Below are 13,319 nucleotides of genomic sequence, written 5' to 3'. Positions count from 1 at the left end.
TGTTTTAACGTAATTTTACTTATTTAAAACTCTAAAACAAAATTTAAATATTATTATTATTACGATATTGGTAATATCAAGATACCTAAACTATATGCGGCAATATTACTACATCATATGAACTCTTACATTACAGTAATTACTGGCAGTGCCAGCCGTTTCAGAATCATCAGTTGAATTGAAAAAGTGGTCTAGCCTGGAGTAAAAAAGTGAACTCCACTCAGCGCTGGTGATATTACTCTCTTTTAAACAGCGTTCAACTCGACTTCGCAAATAAAGAAGACTTAACGCGTTTCTCCGACACCTCACGACATGACGTGCGCAAACCAGACGCTACGAGCAACCAACATCAGTAATTACTAAAACCCAATTATCACTTCACTAATAACAGAATATCTGTCTGTACTCAGAGGCCTATAAATACGAAAACAAACATTAACAGATAATTATTCGTGTTTTTTCCGTCTAATCACAATTGTATATAAATAAAATTATACATAAGATATTAAAATATCATTTACATATTTGGTACAACTTTTTACTACATGTTTCGGTTACATTGAACCATCTTCAGGTGTAAAGTTAAAAGTTAAAAATTATAATCTTATAAACTAAAACTTAATTACTGTTGTTGTGTAACTTCTGATGATGTTTACATCCAAATTCATTGGAGTGAGGGTATATTTTGAAGTGATAGTGGTTTAACATTGGCCTGTAACGTAAATAATTTAAAATATTTTTAATTATTACTGAACTTGAAAGAACGAGTATAGAAGACAAAATGTAATAAGATAAAAATAAATAAAAATGGAATGTAAAATGTAAAAATGAACATACCTAGGAAGAGCGTAGATATCTTATGTATAATTTTATTTATATACAATTGTGATTAGACGGAAAAAACACGAATAATTAAATTTTAATTCACAATATGACGCAATTATATCAACATTAACAGAGTTCAACATTTCATAATGTGCGCTAAAGTATCAGTTAGCTTTCACTGTTAGGTACAAAATGGCGACCTTCAGACGTTGCCGTAGTTTTCACAATAGCCTTTTGCCTACCTGAGCGCCGTGTCTCGAAACGTCCGTCTTTTAGAACACACGATATGTTGCAACATATTCATAAAATCCGTCCTCATTTTTTTTGGGTATAATTTACAGCATAATTATGCTGTTAGTAACGAGCGAATAGGATGTGTATGACTGTCGTGACGTAATGCATAATTAAACAAACTACGCGCATCCTTCCGCCTCCATCATAACTTGGCAGTTATAAAAAGTGTTCACATAAATCTAAGTCTCCGTCAGGAACATAATCGCGCCTTTACTATGAAGTATCGTTGGTTAACATGGATTCTTGCAAACAGAACACGACATTTTTACTAAATAACACCTAATACGGAGAAGTGCATCGCCTAGCTGAAGAACGAGTCCTGACCGCTCATCACGAAGTGGGCAGAGCTTTTTAGCGCCTCTTAATTCGTAACGTGCCCCACATTAGGGGCCATTGCTTTATTGTAATGGAGTCGAGTACAGGTTTCTAGACGCTTATTTATTTTTATTTCCTCTGACCTCTGGGTGTCCGCTAGCAACGCAGACAAATGAAGTTCGTGAGGCGAGAGAAACGCGCTATGTGATTTTAGACGATGATTAGCCGAGTGCCTAAGTTTTGCTGTGTGCACGTTCCGTCCGTAGAAGACGTCATAACGGCATCCTGGTGGTAGAGACTTCGAGGTTATTAGACGCTTAAAGAATCACGGGCTTCATAACAGCAGTGAGTCTCTCGAAGAACATTGATGCTAACAGTACGTCGGTTCAAGAGCGTAGTCATTCCCTGCACTGGAATAAATGTCGGATGTAAACTTCCGCCATTGACATGAGGTCTACTAGGAGAAGATTAAATCTAATTCCAAAGCAAATTAATTAAGTCTATAGTAAAACATTGAGCCGACGTAGTTCAGTCAGTATAGTGACTGGCTACGGATTGGACGACCGGGGTTCGATCCCCGACGGGGGCAGAGGATTTTTCGTCTAGCCTCTGCGTCCAGACCAGATATGGGACCCACCCAGCCTCCTATCCGATGGGTACCGTGGTCCTTTCCCGGAGGTAAAGAGCTGCCGGAGCGTGATGCTGACACCATTCACACCCCATCTAGCGTCGAGGTCAAGGAAGAGAGGATCTATACCGCCTCCCCCCCCAAGCGCCTACATGGCGCATAGTGGAATATCGTTTTCCTGTAGTAAGAAATATTACTTAAACACGAATCAAAATGTTAACTACATGAGGACTGTGGGATATTAGATACACACGACGGCGTAACCGGATGTGACAGTCTTCTGGGATTTTGCCCCGCGTAGTCTCCTTGGAAATGACCGACGTTTCAGATGTTCCTATTGTATCCACAATTAAGGCGGCCCTGATGGTAGAGACAGTAAGTACCTCAGAAATTCTGGCCAATTTCTACGAGACCACACGACGCAAAATCCCAGATGACGGTCGTGTTCCTGATAATTTTCTCCACCGAAAGTCTTTATGTGATTACCTCTCAAGTTTCGTTTTCTTGAGTTCCAGGGTTCGATACTCGATTTAATTGTTTTCCTCAGTTCCTCCAGACAAGCTTTGGGGTATTACCATAAGTTCGACACGATCCCTTCCTTCTACACTGTACCTAATTTATTATTCATCGTTATAAACACTACATGGCATACTGAAATGAGAGAACGTTGTGAAATTAATTGACACAGCTTGTTTCATAACAAGCCGATGCGTGAAATTAACCACTGAGCTCCGTCTAGCGCCGAGGTTAACGATGTTCTTTGTAAGTCCTCATGACGTGAGATGCTTAAGCAGACTGATAGCTTCATCATTGCCTTTAATTCACCGAGTTGGACACCCATAGACACGGAGTCACCGTGTGTAGCAAATCAGAGCTTTATATCTGGTGCTGAATGAACAGCAGCGGAAGAGCTGGCACCTGCTAGGATCCTACCGGAAGGCCCAGCGTCACACAACGCAGAGGAAACCGAATTAGCAAAGGGCGCTGCGTTCGTGCTAGAGTGGCGCAACTCCAGCGCGCAATCTGACGCTCTCCAAGGACCGGCACGTCCATACATTTAATAAAAACAGACATTAAAATTTGAATGTCTGTCTTCATGAATAAAATATTCCACCCTGAAAACTACTTCTTTTTCTAAATAAACTTAATAAGTTTATAGCTCACATATTTCACCTCGTATTTGAATCACTTTCGCTGAAATTTGATCTTTACGGGTGATTTATACCTTCTTAATATATAAAGGTAACTTCTACCTAGAAACAAGGCTTAGACAGGACGTGATGATGGTTCATCTGAATACCTTTTTGTGTGCCCAATATCATTAACCCCACATGTATTTAATTATCGACTAAAATAAGAATTGCATATATTCATAATAGATTTCAAATCACAGCTTTACATCTTAATTTATACATATCCCTAATCATTTTATTCGCATTCTTATTTCAAGTTTATTAATTGTGCAGGCTTAGACTAGAGGATAACATTACAATTTATCTTGAAAGATGTAGAAAATAAATACGTAAATATACAATTGGTTTTAAGTTATTCAATATAGAACTCAATGGTGGCTTTTGTGACCACGGTTATGAATTTTAGTTTTCCATAAAGTAAATTCCTTGACTAGTAACACTCTGTACCAAAATGTTAGTTAAAGATGGCGAATACCTAATTTTATAAAACTCGACTCTTCTATTGAAGCGTCTTTGCATGCTAAAGGACAGACAGACATACGTTGCCTGTAAACCACTGATACACGAAAGCAGGTTGCATATCTGTTATTGTTTATCGCGTTAGAATCTCTGTCTCTCTACACAGATGAAAATTAGAGCAGGTTCATGCATAATACGAAGCCTATTATCTGCCACCTGTTGCGTGTCCATTGATCGTCAGCTCCCGACAGGAAACGCAGTCTCCATTCAGTCGCCAACCACATTAATGAAGGAAGAAATTCTTTAAGAAACTCATGACTTCTGGTTTAGAAGAAGCCATTCAGCATAGAATTGCATTAAACTTCCTGGGATTAATGTGAGATATTTTCATGTCCACACTTAGATGATCAGAAATGTATCAAAATGAACGAACATCCTCTCAGAAAGAAGACTCTGATGGTAGAATCCAAGACCTTTCGGTTAAGAAGCATACACTACAACACTGTTTCAACTGATAACGTCATGCAGCGTCGAAATTGACAGAATATGGAAAGATAAGGTGTAGGAAACAAGGCGGAACAACGCATACATGCTACAAGTTTCCTCGTTCATATTCCAGCCATCTGTGCAGACTTGGTCACTTGCAAACAGGAGAATTACATGGCTCCGCACTGCGTTTCCATATACATTGTTCGCAAAACAGGGGGATAAAAATTTGACCGAGAAAATGTTATAGTTGTGGAACATAAAACGATATTTTAATTATCTTATTTGTAAATTTTAAATATAATTGTGATTAGACGGACAAAACCGAATAATTAATTTTATAGTTGTCATAGCAGTCAGTATAGTGACTAGCTACGGGCTGGACGACCGGGGTTCGATCCCCGACGGGGGCAGAGGATTTTTTTTTTCCTCTAGCCTCTGCGTCCAGACCGGCTCTGGGGCCCACCCAGCCTCCTCTACAATGGGTACCGGGGTCCTTTCCCGGGGGTAAAGCCGGCCGGGGCGTGATGCTGACCACTCACCCCCATCTAGTGCCGAGGTCAAGGAAGAGAGGAGCTATACCTCCACTCACCCCAAACGCCTACATGGCGTATAGCGGGACAAACTTTACTTTACATAGCACAAAATTTCGTAGTCTCTCTAAACAGACTAAGGACGCTTAAATCCAAACCTGCATTACACAGTGCAAACATAGAGAACGGAGTGCAACACTTATTACAAATATTAGAACATTTTTTTCCAAAAGTTAACGAAGTAAACACATGTCTACACGTTTTGCATCCGAAGCTACTTAAACGGTTTACTAAAATGTGATAAAATTTATTCTCTGTTCCTGTCGATCGGACAAATCCCCTAATTTACTTGAATCCACGTGACATTTGCTTCGAACTTTTCACAAAGTTACCGGGTCACAAACAGATTACTGATACCCGATACAAAATATATACAACTTTATTATCTGCTGATACTTAAAATATTCTTGAAATATAATAAACAGTGCAATTTTCATTAAAAACAGATCTGCATTTTTACGTGGTCGTTACCTATACGTGCCCTCATATTGACATGAGTATGGAAACTCAGGTACTTACAGTTCGGCAGAAATAAGCGAGAGAAGACATGACCTTGAAACGACTTTGAAGTATTTAGAGGCCTCTATTCCGTAAATCATTGGGCTGATATTGTGCCCTTGTAATTATCTTCAAAATTTGGAGGCGTCTAATCAGGAAAACCTTGGTCTGATATTGTCGTGACCCTGAGATAACGTTTACCTCTTCGTGATCTCGAATTGACATGCTTATGGTCACTCAGATACCAAAAATGACCTTCAAATGACATTGAAAATTTTAAATCTAACATGACCTTTACCTATCCGCAGGGTAGTCTCCTAATATTCAAATCGTACAGGGTTCGAACTCAGCTGTCGCCATAAATCTTAAAATAAAAATGCTGATGACTAGAATCTGCCACTATGAATGTGACAATCAATCACCTGAAGATGAAAATCTTAGTGTGTATCAAAAATACATCAGACGATAAACCAATATTTGTCTAATGAATCAATTACGGACGTATTAGATAATCGTTGGATCTCAATCTGAAATAAACCAACATTAAGGGCAACGATGTATGCAACATATCAACAAATACATTTTGGAAAAAAAAAAAACTTGTACTACATGTGTGTATGTACAAGACAGGGCATGGAACAACACGTTCAGGACTCGCCTTCCAGCGTGGTTCAAGCACCCGCGTATAAGTTTCGTTTGATGTAGCATTTTATCAAAGGTATGATCGGAAATTCCCACGAGCAAATATAAAAATCGATATGCAGGGTCGAAGTTCGAACACATGCTTCGTCCAACAGACAATAACGTGCATTTGGAATTGTCCTGGAGCATTGAAATCAGCATACAAAGGGACCCCGAAGACACCAGAAAACAAAGCGAGTGCAGAGGCCAAAGTGTCTTTAACAAGTAGTTCAGTTCCACATGCATCGTGCACCGAGGGTTTGTATTACAGTTTGCGAGAGTAAAACTGGGTTATGTGCTTACATCTACAAGTACACCTAAATAAAATGTTGATGAGAACATTTGGATCTATCATAACTAAAGTAAAAACTCTCTGGAAACAAGACCCTAGCGTTCAAAACAGAGATCACCAACCATTTTATTCCCGTTCATAGTCCACATCCCTTAAACCCTCTTTAATATTATCCTCTTGTATTGGTGTTAAATTGATTAAATAAAGAGTTAAGATAGATTAACATGTAGTAACACGAGACAAACATAAGGAATTCAAATGTTCGACACTGTTAACAACGTCTTCGAGCTTAAGGATTTGGTGTCTTCATGAAAATGTTCCAGGATTCGAAGGCAAATTAATCTTTTCGCGTCTATTCTTGCCGTTGGAGCAAAGGTTATATAAAATTGTATCGACCCTTTCTTCCCATATTCTGTGTACATATTATCTCCGATTTAATTAGTAATTTTCACCTCTTCAACTACGTAAATTGGTAGCTAGTCTACGAAGTTTCGTAAGTGCAATTCTTTTTAATTCTTTTGTCATTCTTTATAATGATCCACCTTTCACTTCCAAAACATAAACGCAAGGTTTCGATGCTGTGCGGACTTCAGTAAAATATTTATCCTTGTTTCGGATTCGAAATGCCTTTACAATTTCACATTCCACCACTTTAGGTTCTCTAGGCCTAGCCGTTCATCTACACATCCAGTTACAGTGCGTGATTAAACATGTTATATACCGCAAAAATTATTTTGAAATCGGACATCTGTTCAATAAGTTTGTAATATTAAGTATTTTATTTCATCTCCTGGTATTCGCCGAATACTAGATTGAATGCCTCAAAGGGTCTCAAATCCTGAACCTAGAGCTTCTTTGAGCCTGTCTCTTTGCTCTGTAGGATTCCAGTACCACGCCATCGTCTGTCGTCTGTCTTCAGTTAAACTCTCCATTTTATCTTTCCACCTCCTTCTATGTGTAGTAATGCCTAAAATTCTTACGTATTTCAGTTTTCGTCTAATTATGTAAAAATTCCTCATGTCTGTGACTCACCACTGTATTTTACCATTGGTTCAACCAGTACCTCGCAGTTTTAACTTATGTGCTCCTGAATATTATCACACCAAAGTCTCTGTAAACTCTTTAAAATTTTACTCTCACGTTAATAAGTTCCTTCGCAGTAAAGGATTATTAGATCTCCTAGATAGTTAAATTAACTTTAAATTATCTTGAGATATTTTAATGTAGTTCATGACTCGAGAACCTATTTTGAAAAGATCCATTTCAACGTCGTCATCCCATCAAAAATAATTAATTTCGCGTACCTGGTTCATGATTTAGTGGAGTCTAACACTACATTGCTCTTATAGCGTTTTAGCACTCAGAACTGCACATCAGAATAGCCCATGCAATAACGGCTACAACATATTTGTACATATAATCTGCAGATTCCAGTCGTTATGCCATGTTCATGGCTATCACATGCAAATTACGCAAGGGACAAACGGCACGCTCTTATCAGTCATTCTGCAATATGTTGCAGAATTATTTTCTAATCGGCTGTTGTATCTGGTCGCATGAACAAATTGTAAACGGGGAACAATGAAAAGGGCGAAGTCTTCTCTTGCATTAACTTAATGTGGAAGTCGTCAAGTTCATCTTCAGAATAAATAATTGCATTAAATAATCGTTCCTAAGCCATGCCATGGTCGACTTTGGACCCAGAAGCCCCGGATTCAATCCTGGGTGACTTAGATTCGTGGTGGACAAAGTTTCACTACAGCAGGTCTTTCTGCGTGCTATTCAATTATCCTGTCAAATATCATAATGATTCGCCCTGATGATGGGGGCAGCAAGGGCCTCCGAAACGTCGGTAAACTTCTACCAGACTACATGGCGCAACAACCCAGAAGACAGGCATCTTCAAGAACCACAAAGCACGCATTTGGACTGACTTAGTACAATTTAACCTCGTAGGATGCACCCACACTTAAAAGGCAACGCGGTTTTGAACGCTGTCACCTTGGTGGAGACACTAGTTGGATGGGCTCATGTTAAACATCGCTAACTGAGCTTCCGTAACGAGATGTCTTAAAGCTGAATTCTTCCTGCGAGGAGGCAGGTTGTAATTCTGCACCTCAGGTGATCAGTCATTAATTAAAACGTAAATATTGTTCTAGTAATTATTATGTTGAGTAACTTATTTAATGACAAGAGCTCCTGTCAATAAATTCAGCAGATTCAGATTAAAAATTATTGTCTAAAATGTGGTCTGTCGAAAACACAAAGCTAAGAATAAAAAACTTACTTGGATCTAAGAAAATTACAATACGTGAACATGTTATGTATATTTATCTAACAGTGTCAAGATAATTACATCGAAAAAAATAAAATTGCCTTGACAATTAACATATACGTCTAGTTCAGTTAATAAAATAAAATATTAATGAACGAAGACACTGAGAAGCTAAGTTAAATTCGCCTTACAACCGAATTATAATTGCTACTTTATATCCTATATTTCATATTACAGATATCCGTGATTTACCAATAAACCCGAGTTTTGAGCAGTTTCATAAAATTACTTTTCACTTCCTGATCGTTTAGGTCTTATGCCCCTTTAGCCTGGCATCGGCAATTGTTTTCCGTTGGTTTGTCTGATTAACGTTTTAGTTACGTAACGTTACTGCATCAACTATTAAAGTCAATCACCGACGCATGACTTGTAATCACGGTGCAAACACAAGTTCTCTATTGAACTGCCCTGAGCAAGTTGGATCCATTTCACATTTTGACGCTTTAACATTCCTCATTTAATCCGAAATTATGTAAACAGAACACGAATATTTCTGTCTTCTGGGTTGTTGAGCTGTGAAAACCTCAAATCTTAAACAGAACACGTTTAAAATCCACACAAAGTATAAGGTAAAATATGGTTTAAGCGACTTATAATGTTCCCAGGAGCTCTCTTATGTTCCAAAGAAAAATAATTTCTTCTTAGGAGCCCAGTTTTCTATCTACGTGCGTCTGTCAGTTTATTTACGTAGTATTCCATTCATGGGAGTGTTTTAAAAATTCAGTTCATCCATCAAAGTATTCCTCGAGCACGTAACTATGACACAGCGTCAAAGCCATGAAGACGTATACGGCAGTGGATGTTAACCTCCATGTCTTCCGAAGTCGACGCGAAATTTAGGTCATTGCCCATCCTTACGCTTCGGTTACTTTACAACCGGATGTGAAGGTGTCTATACCAAGTACCGGTGCTCCACGTCCATTCACGAGGCGATGATGAAGAGAGAATCCGCAGCACACATACCGGGAATCAAATCCCGGCCGTCGGATTATTGAGTGACCTATTCTGACTTCGTATAGGGCATTCACAGCATTTTCTAAAACCAAATAATCCCTTTGAAAACAAAATATTTTTATCTAATACCAGTTTCGTAACTATTTTTTCCACGAAAATTTAATGAGGTGTCTAAAGTGAGAAGAATATTTTCCATTTAGATATTAAGAACTGAAATTTTGTAACGTTCCGTCCACCTACTGGGATAAGGTTTCTTAAAATTAAGATGGATAAGGAACGTCCGAATAACCACGAGAGATAAAGGGAGAAGAATAATTTAGAACAAGTGACGAATACAACAAACAGTCGTGGGGAAATGAAAAAAAAAAATTCCATCGAAAAATCCACAAAGGCACGAGTGCTTCGGGCTGTATAAATAAGCTTGTACTAGTTGTATAAGATATCGATATATCGATCTGTAGTCACGAAGTGATGATCGATTAGTCGATGACCCTCGTTTGATACGGCTTCCTTAGGTACAGAACCAAGAGCGAGATCCCCAGGCCAAGGGTGCGAGGCGGAACACCCGCTGGTGCACGCACTGACGCTCGAAGGCCGCCTCGCTATTCCAGACCCAGTCACGATTGGCTATTGCTCATTGAGCGACGCTGTTCCAAATGCAGAGGCTATAGCTTTTTTGTTGTTGCTTAGGATGAGAACATACATTAAGTTTTTAAAAGTAACTTCTCAAATCGATCAAATTCCTTCTATATACACTGATAGTTGCTCAGCTGGTCAATAATGTCTTGCCTTTAATAGGATATAAAGGTTCGTTGTAGTGTTGATAAGACCCCACTCATGAACCAGTTTAGTTCAGTCCAATAATTCAAACTCTGTTGTCGTAAGACCTATTTTAATATTATCTTCCCATCTACGTCTACATGATCTCTTCCCTTCAGGCTCTTCAACTGAAACTACGTGTGAATATTTTATTATCCTATGCGTTCTACATGTTCCAGGCACCTCACAGGCCTTGACTTCATCACTCAAATACTATATTTTGTAAAGATTTACAATAATTTAGGGCCTCCTCATTAAATACGCCCTCCTGTCTCTTTGTCTCCTTAGGTCCACACAACCTCTCCCCCCATTTATTTGTTCTGGAACATTCTATAATCTACGTTGTACGCATCCTGTGGCAGACCCGCCTTCACGCCCACATAAAACAACATTTAGATTTATTTTAGTTTAACATGAATGATCATATTTAAGAACTTAAAGTGGCGGGCTATGGATTAGTTACAGAGAATATTCTAGTATTCGCCTATGGAAGAACACGACAATGCCGATAATCCAGCCCGACTTCGAACCGGGTTTCAATCACAACACCGTCACTAAACCAGTCTGCTTGGACACCCACAGCTATTTAATTCACTACCAAAACTTTAGATTTCCTTATTATTTGTTGTATAGTTTGACTGTTCTTTAACATGAACCGAGAACGTTGGTTTCGATATAAACCAAGATACAATATAGTATCCATAAAAAGTCATGTTAGTTGTAAAGCTCTTATATTATCAAACACTGAAACTATATCATTTGAAATTTTTACCTGAGTGAATTGACAGAATTAATTCCCCAGCAGGATGACCAGGTGTTTGCTTCATCCTCCGTGTTGACACGACAGTCACCTCCCAGCTGACAGCGGGACACTGAAAACAGGGGTAAAGTGTTCTAGAAAACACGCACGACGCCAAGGTTCCATTTGAACAAAACTGTTATCAGTAGCTAAAAAAACGATAATCATTCAACTTAATGACCTTCTTTTAGCGATAATTTCCACTAAAAAGTACCACAAAATAAACTTAAATGTCGCTACAGTAATTTTAAAGATAGGCCGCACAAAAATATTTTAAACGTCCACCACGAAATTTATATTTTGTTAGTTAACTAATGCACTTGGTGATTAAAGTACTGAGACTAAGAAACCACTTACTAGACCCAATAGTAGATGGTAAAGTGATATTAAAATAGATATATAAGTTAATATTTTAATATTTTCCGTCAAATCACAATTTTAATAAGATAATAAAATATAAAATATTTAAAATATCTATAAGTAATGTGTGAAAGTGTGGGATAGATTTAACAGAGACAAGATTGCGCCAAGTGGTAGGGTGTTTCAAAAACAGTGGTAAACTTTTGGCTTGATAAAAGACGGGGAATTTCGTATTCACCTGAAAGACTGTGAAATCTTATCAAAATGGCGTCTTCTAATTGGAGTTAGATAATTCTAAAAGCGAAGATTGGCGAACAATATCAAGTTTGACCAAAATTAGTCCACTTCTTCAAACGTTATTAGGGAGATGGAGCACACAGTCAGACAGCTGACCGCTGAAGTTTATGTGGATTTTTACCGAATAAAATATCGTCTCTTTGTTAGAGTTTAGTCAGTATGAAGTCTGTAAACATTGACCATGACTTGTTCCGTGAACATCCCGTTTAAGCAGCCTTAAATCACCTCAAAATCACCACACAATCACCTCATCCTAGAGCTTGCAATTTGAACACATGATTTAGATAAGAATTGGGTGGAGTTTCGCTGAACTTTCAGCAATAAAAAGCCAGAAAATAATATAATACCTGCAAAGAGTAACGACCCAAACTCACGAAGCAGAGGTTTACACTGTTTATCATTGGTTCAGACTCTTCATTATTCGAAAATAGCATTCCACATAGAATATGTGCATACAAATGACCGTACATTAAAAAAGCACTACTGCTACTGAATTTTTGTTAATATTCCATGGATATACGACGTCTGATCACAATGGTCCATGTTTTATATGGATTTGCTGAGAGCACTGTACATTATTTGCATCACAATCGAATATTTTATGCCAATCAGAAGAAAAAAAACATAAATTTAACTGCAAATATAAAAAAAGAATTTAGAATGTTACTTATTTGTTTCATATTTAAAACTAATAAAACCACGCAATGCTAACCCTGCTTCCTTGTAGCTCCGTCCTAATTTATCATTCACATTAATTCTCCCATCCGCAGATACATAATCTATGCACTTCATGCATTCATTTGTAAACCGACTGTCTTTCTTTGTTCGTTTCTAACAAACTCCATGGAAAGTCCTTCGTAACAGGTTAACACTCTGTTAATAAATGCTTTAAAATTTGAAATATTCTCATCTACTAACACTTCATATTCCCGAAAGCACATTATAGGAGTCTTGATGGGTCCCAGTGTCAACCTGGACTCACTGGAGAAACGATTAATCTGCCGTACAAACAAGCAAAACTACTCAAGACCAAGGTTTCGTGGCCCGCGTGGTCTTGGCAAAACCCTCCAGATCATTAAGTTATTTGAAATAGCATAAGAAACTGTTACAGCTGAATCAATTCTTCCAAAATGACGCTCGCTTGTACAAAGAACAGTGCAAGCGTCCAAGTCACTTTTCCTGCTCCATTAATGTCTTTAAGAATATGACGCAGACAGACCGGAAGTGGCATCAGGAAGGCCTGCACGTGTCCGGCTGACGGCGGATGAGGTGATAGACGAAGACTCGTATGTCTTTCACTCATGATCAGTAGAGCATTTCATCCCATACAGAATACAATTATCATTTATCAGTCATACGAAGCTCCCGCCATCAGTTTTCTCGCGTACCCGGGGCGTCACGCTCAAGGGGTCGCCTACAGGAAGGAAAAACGTCGAGTGGCTTTGCCAAGGCGTCATCAGCAAAGAAGGCCTTGAAGCCCTCTAGCCAGGT

The 13,319-nt window shown here is 38.5% G+C and overlaps 1 protein-coding gene across 3 annotated transcripts in view; it reads right to left on the bottom strand.

The window, feature by feature from the left end:
- The window catches only part of LOC110840051 (paired box protein shaven), a 555,926-nt gene that overhangs the window by 515,349 nt on the left and 27,258 nt on the right, over positions 1-13,319 (bottom strand). For all 3 annotated transcript variants that reach the window (XM_087343729.1, XM_087343728.1, XM_087343730.1), the window contains exon 2: positions 11,145-11,244. The gene's annotated coding sequence lies outside the window, so the exon portion shown is untranslated. The remainder of the gene's footprint in view (positions 1-11,144; positions 11,245-13,319) is intronic.

The sequence above is a fragment of the Zootermopsis nevadensis genome, unplaced genomic scaffold, assembly GCF_977971745.1.
Source record: "Zootermopsis nevadensis isolate Lab colony 2312 unplaced genomic scaffold, Znev_1.0 Znev_ptg000006l, whole genome shotgun sequence".
In the NCBI taxonomy this organism is placed as follows: Eukaryota; Metazoa; Arthropoda; class Insecta; order Blattodea; family Termopsidae; genus Zootermopsis; species Zootermopsis nevadensis.
Note: the sequence above shows the minus strand (reverse complement) of the source record. Positions and strands in the feature narration are given on the sequence as shown.